The sequence below is a fragment of the Cynara cardunculus genome (assembly GCF_001531365.2).
Source record: "Cynara cardunculus var. scolymus isolate 2C chromosome LG 3, CcrdV1, whole genome shotgun sequence".
NCBI classification, from domain to species: Eukaryota; Viridiplantae; Streptophyta; class Magnoliopsida; order Asterales; family Asteraceae; genus Cynara; species Cynara cardunculus.
This window is the reverse complement of record NC_037530.1, coordinates 21,775,369-21,786,769: the sequence shown is the minus strand read 5'-3', so window position 1 is coordinate 21,786,769 and position 11,401 is coordinate 21,775,369.

The window sequence follows — 11,401 nt, the reverse complement described above, 5'->3', positions numbered from 1 at the left end:
GACTCTATGCATCCTTTTCTCTTGTTGTTCTTCCTCCTTCTTTATCAATTGTGAAGGAGGGTTTTTTGGCTCATGCCCTCTTTCCTTTCTTCTCTCACTCCCGCTTCCTCTCTTGTCAAACACCTTTCTGCCAAACTTTTTTTTTATATTCCTTGGTGATGAGTTCCAAGGTATATGCGAATACACTAATGCCATCATCAACAAAGCTCGAAGCTCTGTCTTCTTCATCACTTCCTATCACAACAGCCTTATTCCTTCTTCTTCTTTCATCTCATGATCTCCTTTCTCTGGATGACACATTAGAACCAGTCCCTTTAGAGTAAGAAACAAGAGCTAAAAGTCCACCCAGAGAGACATTGTTCTTTTGCACCTCTTGTTCTTGCGCATGCAGGGTGCCGTAGATGTCATGCAACGTCCACTGTTCCAAATCTAGATTGGCTTGAAGGGACATGGACAGGTTTCCTCATTTGTCATTCAATCTCTTCAAGAAGAACAAATTGTTCTCTTATTGCATTCTATTCACATCACACTTTTTTCACTTGTTGATTAGCGTATTGAATCGATGCTAAGTCTGCTTAACAGACTCATCGGGGAGGGACTGTAAGCTATTGTACTCATTTAGACATTGAGCACATCTATTCTTCTTCATCTTGATCCCAACTTCAAGTTGATTCGCCAACTGATCCCATAAATCCTTGGCGGATTCACAGGCATCCAAGGATTGGAAGATTTCGTTCGGGAGGGCCATAATCAAAATCCTATTGGCTTTTTGATTGAATTCTACTCTTCTTTTATCCTTATCATCCCAATCTCGTCGTTCTTTGGGAACACGCTTTGCAGGTACCTCAACAGTATCGCCAATGGGAGGAATCTTTGGAATTAAACTCATGGGCACATAGGGCCCATTTTTAATGGATTCGTAGAGTTCAAGGTTGAGACCTTCGTAGAAGTTTATCATCCAAATTTTCCAATGGGGATATTCATCCCGAATGAGAGTAGGAGGTTTTGTGAGGGAACTGACACTGTACATCGAGTTCCAGGATTGATTTGACATTTTAAAGTTGTTTTAGAGAGAAAACAAACAGGAAGTATTAAGATTAAAGGAAATCTGAATTTAAATACTAGCAGTCTTGGAGAACACGAAAAGCAATTATTTAAAAAAGTTTGGATCTAAGATCTGGAATGAAAATCGTTTTAAAAGCAATCAACCAACAAAAGAGGATTGTGTTATTGAATATAGATCGAGTAATTAACTGACTGATTAGCAGGCTCTGATACCAATTGTAGAAACCCAAAATCCTCTTAAGCATCGAATTACATAGTTTAGAACAGAGTTTGAATGGAAGCGATTATTGTGTTACTGAAATGGTTAACAGGTTTGACCAAGAACAGATAAGAATTAAACACAAGTTTGAATAAATCGGTTGCTTGAATAGAATAAGAGATTACAAATAAACTCTTAACTATCTATTGGTTCTTACAAGAATTCTCCATAATAGGAGCATATAAAAATTTAGAAATTGGGGTCTTTTTTTATCCCAAGGAGGACACCTCCTTTTATACATCCAGGTACAAACAAAATCTTCTATAATCTAGGCTTCAAACTATGACTTCAGATTCAGAGTCTTCTGCCTTCACGTTCCTTGGAATATGGAACCTCTTATGTGTATGTGGCATATTCTGAATGGAGACTTGGAGATAAGACTGGAACCATTTGTACACAAATTAAGGGCGCTGGAGACTCAAAGGCTCTACGTCTGGAGTGATTGCTCTATATCAAGTCATTAAGCTTTTTGCCTCTTAAGACTTGATCTTCCTCTGTTTGAGCACGGGCTCTACGTGAGAGGTTCTTGCTCTGTATAAAAGAGAGCTATGTCTCTTGGTGACCTCTGCTTCCAAGCTCTTGGTCCAGACTGCTTCTAAGACTAAGTCCTATTTGACAAGAGTAACAGGATTCTTATTTACACTTTTACAAATAGGGTTCTAACAGATGATGATTATCTCTAACTATCTAGAATAACAGAATTTGGTTTGCGATGAGTCACGACTTGCCATGTGTCAAATTGTCCAGCTGTCTGTAGGTGGAATGTCTAATCAATTTCCTCCTTTTGTCAGTTTGTTAGGCTTGATCTGATTGAACAATGGTTGATGACTTGTGTAATTCTTCAGCTGCTGGAAACCAGAAGGGTTATGGAAAGGCCATGTTCATCGACCAAAGAACTTTTCAATATTAGATGATCACCAGGTTAAGTGCTTCTAATCGTCATAGCCTCTCTAGATTGTCTTCATGGTATCTCTGGTCTTCAGTACTTAGAATTATTTTTCTCCTCTTCTGGATCTCCATCGGGTCTCTAGACTTCCATACTTAGTATATTTTTAAATACTTTAACAAATGAGAATTATGGGGTCTAACAACCCCCCCCCCTAAGTAATGAAAAATGAAAAAATAACTATCTATAAAATGAAAACAAATAGCTATCTATGTACAATGAGTTGAACTAATAGAAAACAAATAGCTATCTATGTACAGTGAGCTAAACTAAGAGAAAACAAATAGCTATCTATGTACAATGAGCTAAACTAAGAGAAACATCCTTTGCATCAAAACTTTTCATTGGAAATGATGTTTCATATGGTAGTAAAAATAGATAAGAAAGTTATATTTCATTTCGGTCTCCACTATAGATTCTCTAAAAGTGTATCATGAACTTTCAGAAGCTGATGACTGCAGAGACCCCATGAATGTACTAACTCTCCTCTCTCCTTGGCACATGCCTTCTGCCTAACCTCTCTTGAATGACTTTCTGAAACCATTCAATTGTATCGGTTGAATAGTTAAAGGCCTTAGTCAATATGAAGAACCTCTTGCTGTCGAATTCATTATTTAGACTAGTCTAAATTCCGACTGAATGAAGACAGAGGCAGAGCATGTTTCTTGAAGTCTTGCTTTGTTCGGAGCCATACAAGATAGTCTTTCAATGCCAAGTTCAAGAGCAATTGGAAATCGTTCTTGGCTTTAAACTCCAGAAGAGTCCCATAGCCTCCACGATCGATCTTTGAGCTACCGCAACTGAATCCCTTGGTCCATTTGCTGGCAGTGTGTGCGCATAAGTCAATTTAGTCCCATGGTTTGAGGTTGATGAGATCATTGTTATTGAAGACACTGATCATCCCATGTGCCTGTTCAACAATGTACTCTATATACTTTATGGTTTTGTTTGAATATTCAAAGTTTGACATCGAGGATAGTTCTGATACTTTGGTTTGAGAAAACGGCTTGTAAAGCTTCGGTATGCTATCTCATGCATATGTTCCTTATCAAGTCCATTGATTTTGGGGACAGGTTCGGCAAGTTCATCATGATGTGCTCGTCATGGTTGTTATAGAGGTACTAATGTATATCTTTCATCAGTGCGGGATCTCTCGGTGGAACTTCCATATGTCTTTATAACATCTGCATCTGTGCAATTACTTCTTGCACTCTGTCCATGGAGGGAGGCTGCTTTGATGACGAGGGGATATCTGCAAGTGCTGCTTGTATCTCTAGTTGAATGGGAGGTGGTTCTGGTTGGGTTGAGGTTTCAGGCTTTAAGGTTGGGTCGTGGGTAAGGATTCTGGTTCAGGTTGGCTTGGTGATGGAATGAAGGGATAAGGTAAAAGGAGGTTGTGTTTCTGGTTATGGTTAGAGTTTTGGTTGTGATGGTGGACTTGGTATTGGTGTGTTTGGGCTAAGAGAAGTGGTTGGTATGGATAAGGGTTGTGGTTCAGGGGGTGATGAAGAGCTCACTAGAAAGGGTGAGGCTTCATCAGTTGGTGGGTTTGGCTCATTGGATGATGGATCTGATAGGGATAGAGGTACTTCAGATATTGGGACAGCCCTTGTAGCTGGTGTCATGGTGCCTGCAGAAGGATCAGAGGTGTATGGAGCAAAATTAATTGAGAGAAATAGTAAAGTATCTACACTATTTACATCATTAGAAGGCAAAGTCTTTGGTTCCCTCGACTCTGTTCCTTATTGGACTGTAGTTGTGGTGGGAGCTGGTTGTTGTGTTGTTACTGATGGAGTGGTGGTAGTTGGTGCGACAAATGGTATCTCCCCCTCCTGAGGACCGAGACCATGGTCATTGGGGTCTTAGTCATCATGCCTAGACCTCTTATAGTTCCCCTGGGCAGAGCAAGACACAGATGGTCTCCTCTTCCTTGGCATTGATGAAGCATGGAGCTTTAGAGTCATCTTTCTTCTATCATTTTCTATCCTACAGACAAGTGTGTCGGTCCGGGTTGCTGCTGAGAGAGTGTAATTTTGATGGCAGCAACAGGCTCATTGGCCTCCTTGACAATTTTGGCATTGATCTTGTTGATTTGGAGATCATCGCTGCCTTGAACTTTTGGAGATTGGCCTTGGACCAGCTCCTAGGAGGAAGAGGCAATAATGGTAATGGCGATGTGGTGGTGATGATGGATGACAAGGGTTCCCTCACCTCTGTACTAAAGTAAGTGAAGGCTTCATTTGTTGGTGGTGTTGCAGAGGCATGGGTGGGGATAGTTGGTGGGATAAGGCTTTTGATGGCCTCAAAGAGGGAGGCAAAGGATGCGTTAGTTGCAGATATTTGGGCGAATAGTGTTTCCAATATGGTGACCATAAGGTTATTGTTGGAGTTATGGTGTTGGGTCACTAGAGTCTAAAGTTGATGGAGGCGGGTGGTGTAGTCTCTGGATTGTGATTCCAGAGAATTTAGCATCAACAAAGGCTTTAGCAACTATTGAAATTGTGAGTTTAAGGTCTTCCAAGGACCGTTAAGTAGCATCAACAAAGGCTTAGAACTCAGCCTTGTTACCATACTCGGCCAATGGGGTAACCCCCATGGCAACGGATGCCATGGGTTGAGACTCAGCTCGAGAGAAACCTCCATCGATGCCTGTTTGGACGTTGGGGAAGAGAGGACTTCCATCCTGTCCTTTATATCCCTCCAAAGAAGAACTATCTCTTGATGTCCCGATAGTATGTTGCTCTTCATCAGATTTAGAGTCTGATGAAGGGAAATACATATGTATCCCTGTCGATAGACCAAATATTGATGGGCTTTTGCATGAAAAGGAGACCGCTCTAAAGGATCTTGGGTTCTTCAAAGTTTTGAGCAATGAATGCTTCCGAGGGTGTGGAAAGTATCAAGCCCCAAGGAGAAGGACCATTATGTCTTCATCACCTCTCTGTTGGGAGAAGGGTGATGGAAATGTGGGATCCTCAGCTGTGTTATGTCAAGAGACCCGAAGAGTGGCCTCTGGACGAATGGATGGGTTTGGGATCGGAATGGGCAGTCCTTCTTCAATATCCCTCTAAACTTGGTCGCCAGGGATAGATGATGTGGGAGCCCGGGGAGTTAGAAGTAGGGAGTCATGTCTATGCTTTGAGCGTTGTTCAACATGAACATGCTTTGAGTCATTGTCGGTCTCATTCTCCTCAACCCTTGATCTCTCACTCGTCTCAGGGTAGGCTCTATATGTTTCAGGGTAGCTGGTCGCGGTTGTTGGAGCAAGGAGCGAAGGTATGCCTTAAGGGTTTCTGAGGTAGCGGGGATGATTTGGAGCATGGCTCTGCACAATGGTCTCTCTGTTGGGTACCCATATCTTGACATGGTGGGGCGATATCCCGTCATGATGAACAGAGGGGTGAAGGTTCCATCGCCTGGCAGGTTGTGCTCCCTCATGGCGTCCTTGATGAAGTCGGCGAGGAGACCGATTTTCCTGCAGCCATCAACTTGTTCGTCTTGATCACGGCTGTGTGAATTTCATTGTAGATCTATAGTGCGTAGTCAAGGTTGAGATTGAAGTAGAGACCACACATGATGGCTATGAAAAATACATTCCACAAAAGTGAAATGTATTGCCTGTTGAAGTTGGATGCATTTCTGATCTCCCTGTTGTAGCCCAACATACTAATGAAGCCGAGGATATCGTGGCTAGTAGGCTATTCATGATAGTTGGCGATTTGGGGCTCGTTCCTGGTTGGGATGAACAATATCTTTGAGATTTTAGCCCTGATATCTTGATGGTACACACCATGTCATTTGGAGCATCAATGTCACCCAAAATTCCATGGTTGGCAGGCTTGAAATCACAGGTGTGCTAGTAATATTACACATACTTGACAGGGACCTCATTGTCAGATAAGGTTAGGGCAGGGTGGAGAATATAGTTTTGGAGGAACTCCACCATAATGCAACAATTACTAGTACACCTTTTATGATTCTTAATATAGGAGTAAAAATAGTTATACAATGGTGGTCCTTGTGAACTAATTGTTCTACACTTCTTACTTGGTAAGCCGAGGAATGAATGCTTTCTCAACAAGAGGGTTAAAAACGCAAGGACAAAATCTCATCTATTTTTTTTGGCAAAGCTGTCCTCGAATAATTGTGGGAGTAGGTTGATGTGGTGGTTATTGCTTTTGATTGGGATGAAGACGATGGCATGGTTGTCAGTGTCGGTTGACTGCATTTGACTATCATTCGGGTTGGAGTCATGGGAAACTGATGAGGAAGCCATTTGATAGCAGGTGCAGGTTTTAAGAGCACTTTTGCAGTTTGTTCGCCGGAGAAGAAGAGTATGAGAGCGTAAAGGGTTAATTGTGAGTATGAGGTGGGTTTTATAGGAAGGGAAGTTGAAAGGGTGAAAAGGTGAAAGGACATGGGAAAGGTTGGAAAAGGTGATTTTTGGTGATCGTGAGCTGTAAAAATAACTTATGATCTGAATGGTGTCATAAAGAGGGACACATGGTGTTGATCCTCTCTCTCAATGATTTGATAATGATCCTTTTATGTTATAACCCTTTTTGTAAAAGTGTAAGTAAAAATCCACTTACTCTAGTCAATAGGACTTAGTCTTAGAAGCTTCCTGGAACAAGAGCTCAAATGTAGAGGTCACCAAGAGACGGAGCTCTAGGATACAGAGCAAGTACCTCGCATACAGAGTCTGTTCTCAAGCCAAGGAAGGTCAAGTATTAAGCGTCAAAAAGCTTAAGGAAATAATGCAGAGACACCATTCCAGACACAGAGCCTCTGCACTATACATGCACAGCCTCTCGGTCTCCTCCGCCCTCAACTTGTGCACAAACGGTTCCAGCGCATCTCCAAGTGTTCCAACTAGAATCTAATACACAAGCAGATACTGTTCCACATTTCAAGAAACGTGAAGGCAAAAGATTCTGTATAAGAAGTCAGAGTTTAAAGCCTAGAATATAGCAAGTTCTATTTGTACATTGGAGTATAAATGAAGGTCTCCTCCTTGGGTTAAAAAATTCCGAATTTACAAATTCCTATATGCTCGTACTTGAGAAAATACTTGTGAGAATATAGATTATAGTTGAGAGTTCATTTGTAACCTTCTTCAACTAATCAAAGCAATCGATTTGTTCAATCTGTGCTCTTATTCTTATTTGAGTTTTTGTTCAAATCTGTTAACCATGTTAATTTAATAGTTGTTGCTTCCACTCATATTTTGTTTTAACTTGTGTCTATTCATTCATAAAAGGATTCTGGGTTCCAACAATTGGTATCAGAGCCTGCTAATCAATCTATTGATTAGTCGATCTAATCCAAAAAGCATAATCCACTTTTGTTGGTTTATTATTTTTCGTGAAACTATTTTAATGTCCAGATCTTAGATCTCATCGTTTTTGAAATCTTTTCTGCAAGTTTGCTAGCGTAAAGTTCAATTTTCCTTTAATCTTAAAAACTTTTTGTTGATTACTCTCCAAAACATTTTTATAATGTCAAACCAATTTTGGAAATCCCTGTATAAGGCCGGATCCCTCACAAAACCTTCTACTCTATTTGGGGTTGAATATCCCCAATGGAAGATCAGGATGATCAACTTTTACGAAGGTTTCGACCTTGAACTTTACGAATCCATCCAAAATTGTTATAACTGGGTTTCAAACAACCTGAGTTGAGGTAACCTATACGTGATTATTATTTGAATTACGTGACAACATGCATAATTACTTAATTAAAATGCATAAGTAGTATGCATATATGTGAAAAGATGTTGTTGTGCATACCTGAATTAGGTGCGTGCATACATGAAGTAAAGTATACATGGATTATATTATTTAAAAAAATGAAGATGTGATATCTTCATAGTGAAGAAAGGTGGTATTTAAAATATTAAACCCACCGCCTATGAATTTTATATTAATAAAAAGACTCCACTGCCTTTGTGAAAATATATAAGGAAAGAAAAGAGATAAGATCATCTCTTATCATCTTGTTTTGAAAAAAAAACCCTTTTAGAGAGAAAAAGGTGTTGAAGGCGGTGAGAGTATTCTGGAAGAAACCTGTTGCTCAAAAGTGTTTGAAGAATTTGTTGTGTACTATAATCTGCAGAATCTGTGTGTGATAAGGTGAGTTTTTGATAATTAAAACGTTTATGTGTATTGTTATACAAACTGCTGGGTTTTGATGCTAGATTTTGAAAGAAAAGATGGTAAAACAATTTTAACAATTTGAAGGTGATATTGTTATAAACTTGAGTATTGGAAACTAATTTGGAAAAATATAAAAGAGATTGATTCTTTAAAACAGTTTTGGGAGTGATGTCCTGTTTTGTGGATTTAAAGAGATTAGATGATTTGAGAAATCATTCACATAACAGATTGTTCTTGAGGCTTAAAAGGTTTTGAATATAAACCTATTTTGAACCAGAAGCTCTTGTTAGTACAACAAGAGGCTCTGGTCGAGAAACTAGAAGCTCTAGTGGAGGAACCTGAGGGGCTCTGGTCCTGATTAGTTGAAATATTCCTAAGTGTTTTCCTTGGAACTGGAGGCCCAATGGACTCAAACAAAATATGTACCAAGTGTGTTCTTTGGAACCTGAGGTCCGATGGACTCAAGTAGAATGAAATTTTATCTTTTGATATTTGGAATTGTATATTTTAAATAAATGTTTTGGTGCTTTACACCTTGCATTACATAAAAAGGGAACCTCACTAAGACATTCATGTCTAACCCTCATTTTATGTTCTCAAATATGTGTGCAGGAAATGATAATAAGGAAAAGAGCATTCTATGATTATTTCCTATGTGATTAGTTAATGAAGACCATGTCTGCATAAGTTTTGGAGAATATATATTGTGCAAGAGCATGTATTTTGGAATTTTTGAGTTGTATATTTTGCATTATAGACTCTTGTATAATGGACCTTTGTGGACTTAACATGTATTCTATGAATGAAATATGTGTTATATATAGGCAATGTGAGGTTGGGGGCATTGCATGTTGGTATTAGAGCCTGAGTTTAAGAGATTTAGGTATTCACATACATGATGCCTAGACTTAAACTATTTCATTGCATAATTGGGACCCAGATATAGTTAGCACCTTTGGAATAAATATGATAAGTTAAAAAATCAGTGTGTAAGGTATTTTCGGGTTACATCTGGCCAATGTAATTTTGAATTTACAGGTACATAACTGAACTTGAAAACATTCTTATAGGATTACCCGCCCCAATCCCAATGAAGAGGAGGATTCTCCTATTTTTGCCCCTGTTGGCACATCTAAAGGCAGAGGCAGAAGTAGAGGTAGAGGCAGAGGCCAGGGCAGAGGGCAAACCAGAGGAAAATTAGCCAAGCAGAAATTAATACCGATCAAGCAGAATCCAACTCTGACAATATGAATCAGGAACAGATGCCTCAACCAGAATATGTGACTAGAGACATGCTTGCTGAAGAAATGGCAAAGCTAAGGGAAACCTTGACTTCCATTATGGGAATCCCTGCCAGAATCGAAACTAGCAGAGTTGAGATTAATCCAGCCGTTCTAGTTTTCAATAACAAAGAAGGAGATATAAAGATGTTTCTAACTTGCAAATCACCAACTTTATCTGGAGAAAGAGATCCAATTAAAGCTACGTGTTGGATCAAAGAAATAGAATCTGTGTACAACACCATTCGATGCGCAAAATCAGATAAAGTTAGATTGCAGTTTCTGTTTTGAAGTCAAATGCATTATTTTGGTGGGAGGTAGAATCATTGGCTAGAACAGATATTTCGCAAACTATGACATGGACAGAATTTGTGAATAGATTCAAAGAGCAGTTCTGTCTCAAAACAGCAGTCAGACAGATGGAAGAAGACTTATTGAAATTAGAACAGAACTCTGGGTCACTTAGAGAATATACAGAGAAATTTATAAAGTATTCTAGGTTTGCTGAACATTACATCTCAACGGAGGCTAGAAAAGTGGAACGGTATATCTGGAGTCTAAAGCCCTTGATCAGGGAATTTGTTATCGCAATGAATCCTGCTACTTTTCCGTTGGTAGTAGATGCTGCAGAGATCACAGAAAGAAACAAGAATAAAAGCGAAGAAGGAAAGCAAGTCGAGAAAAGAAAATGGGAGGGGTCCTCGGCAAGTTATCGTTGATCAAAAATTGTCAAAATTAATAATAGATCAATATAGAGACCAATGGAGAGAGCCTGTTCCTGGTGTCGACAGTACCACTGAGGAGAATGCAGAGCAAAGCCAATAAAATGTTTTAATTGTGGTGAAATTGGGCATACTTCGAATTTCTGTCGGCAAAACATAAAATGTTTTCATTGCAATTCGCCAGACCATTTCAAGAACAATTTCCCACAGTTCAAAGCTCCACAGCTCACTATGGGAAGCAATACATCGACAGGCCGAGGAAGACCAAGTATGGGCAGAGGATCGGGTGAGGCGCGGGGTCGATCTTTTCAAATGACCAAACATGAAGCCGAAACTACCCCCGATGTAGTGTCAAGTACATTCCTCGTGAACTCGTTATATGCTAAAGTGTTGTTTGATTCGGGAGCAAACTTCTCGTTTGTATCCCCATCATTTGCTTTATATGCTCGTATAAACTCTGTGCCTCTTGATGATAAGTTAGTAGTTGATACTGCTAACGGTCAAGTATCTGTCAATTATGTGTTCAAAAACTGCAATATCATGATTGAGGGATGTGAGCTACCGATCAGTTTGTTTCCCATATCTATGAAAGAGTTTGATGTTGTAGTAGGGATGGATTGGTTAGCAAAGAATCAGGCTAGTATTGTCTGTGATCAGAAAATAGTTAGAATTATACTGCCAAACAAAGGAACAATTGATATACATGGTGATCATCAGAAACATAACCACGGATTGCAATCGGTGATGAAAGCCAGAAAATAAATGCAAAAGAAATGTCAAGGATTTCTATCTTATATAATTGATGCCAAAAAGGAAAAAAAAGCAGAAATTGATTCTAGTTGTTAATGACTATCCAGAGGTATTCTCAGAGGACTTGTCTAGTCTCCCGCCAGATAGAGCCATCGAATTCAGGATTGATCTCTTACCCGGGGGAGCGCCTGTAGCCAACGCTCCATACATATTAGCCCCATCGA